The sequence below is a fragment of the Saccopteryx bilineata genome, chromosome 1, assembly GCF_036850765.1.
Source record: "Saccopteryx bilineata isolate mSacBil1 chromosome 1, mSacBil1_pri_phased_curated, whole genome shotgun sequence".
Lineage (NCBI taxonomy): Eukaryota > Metazoa > Chordata > Mammalia > Chiroptera > Emballonuridae > Saccopteryx > Saccopteryx bilineata.
In genome coordinates this window covers 117,854,761-117,856,609 of record NC_089490.1, presented here as the reverse complement: position 1 = coordinate 117,856,609, position 1,849 = coordinate 117,854,761, and the positions used below count along the sequence as shown (strand labels likewise).

Here is a 1,849-nt window from a genome sequence, read left to right as displayed (position 1 = left end):
GTGATTGAGGATTAACTTCTATCAGTATTTCAGTTAGCAAAAGTGACTGAAACCTGTGTATTTACATAGATTGTTTCTTGGTGGTCATGTGCCTATCAAGTTGACATGTGAAAATTTCCAAAGTACTATTATTCTTATAAAAAGAATACTAAGCAGTACATTAGTGGAAACTTCTAGTTTTCAAATATATTTTCCTTATTCTCATGGAGTAACATTGTTCAATATTCTCTAAAGATTTGAAATCATGTATATTAATATAATGATCTCTTTCTTTGCCAACCTGAATCTGTATAGGGAGCACAAAATGCCTGGGGGCTTCCCGTTTAATAGAACCATTGCTGTACCCTAGTAGAAACATTTCTCTCTCAAGAACTAAAACCTCAGCCCTGGCCGGTTGGCTCAGTGGTAGAGCGTCGGCCTCGTGTGCGGGGGACCCGGGTTCGATTCCCGGCCAGGGTACACAGGAGAAGCGCCCATCTGCTTCTCCACCCCCCCCTCCTTCCTCTCTGTCTCTCTCTTCCCCTCCCGCAGCCAAGGCTCCATTGGAGCAAAGATGGCCCCGGCGCTGGGGATGGCTCCTTGGCCTCTGCCCCAGGCGCTAGAGTGGCTCTGGTCCCGGCAGAGCGACCCCCCCCCCCGAGGAGCAGAGCATCGCCCCTCTGGTGGGCAGAGCGTCGCCCCTGGTGGGCGTGCCAGGTGGATCCCGGTCAGGCGCATGCGGGAGTCTGTCTGACTGTCTCTCCCCGTTTCCAGCTTCAGAAAAATACAAAAAAAAAAAAAAAAAAAAAAAAAAAAGAACTATAACCTCCCTGCCAACTGACCAAATTTATTGATATAGGAAAGTAGTTTATTTGCTGTCAGTAAGAGGAGCCATTTTATTTTTTTGTTTATTTCTTTGTTACTGGGGTAGATGACTCTAGAGTAGATGGCCTCTGCTTTGAGAAACTTACCACATTTTGTAGGATAGCATCTCAAATGTGTAGTTTGTGTCTCTCAGATGATGTTATAAGTGAACCTCCCGTAGGTCATTCTGCCATTCTTTTGCCATGAAATTAATTCCTTGATGATGTATAGCATGTCAAATTGATAAATAAAGCTGGAATTGTTTCAGATAGGAAAAGCAAATCTCTATATGAATCAATTTCTCTGAGAAGAAATCATTATTGCTTCTAAATGCAATGGAATAGTGGGTACAACCTGCGAACATCAGTGATACTGCCAGGAAATTATGCCAGATCAAAAACTTAAACTTTGTTTTATTGTTGTCAATTGGATCCTTAACAGTGACAGCTGGAAAATCAGCTTTGGCAAGGGATACTTTATATTTAGAGGCTTTACATGTCTTATTCTTTGTTGCCATGGACCCTTATAAATATGTAGGCTAACCCAAGACAGAATTTTACAGGAGAGATCATCTTACTTAATTACTGAGTCTCCTCCTTGTGGGTGTATTCTGATCAACATATTATGTGGCACAAATATCGTCAAACATTTTGCTCAGTCCCACAGATCTATTTATGTACCTTCCCAAGATTATTTTCTCATCTATTTTTACATCTTTCCAGTTTGTAATTTAATATATATTTGAGTCATATTAATCCAAGACTAAATTTATGAACTAAAAGCTTCAATAGAATGAAAGAACTCAAAGCAGTAATCAAAGGCAGAAGGTGACAAAATTCTATAATTCAGGAGAAACACTGAAATCTTTTTTTGAAGTATAATTGACATATGACATTATATTAGTGTCAGTTGTACAGCATAATGATTTGATATTTGTATGTACTGAGCAATGATCACTACAGTAAGTCTAGTTAACATTTGTCCTCATATATATTTATAAATTTTT

General features: G+C 39.5%; 1 non-coding gene across 1 annotated transcript; it reads left to right on the top strand.

The window, feature by feature from the left end:
• The first annotated feature begins 383 nt into the window (after positions 1–383).
• TRNAT-CGU (transfer RNA threonine (anticodon CGU)) lies at positions 384–459 on the top strand. The gene has a single exon. It is a non-coding gene; the product is annotated as a tRNA-Thr (tRNA).
• Positions 460–1,849: the final 1,390 nt, after the last annotated feature.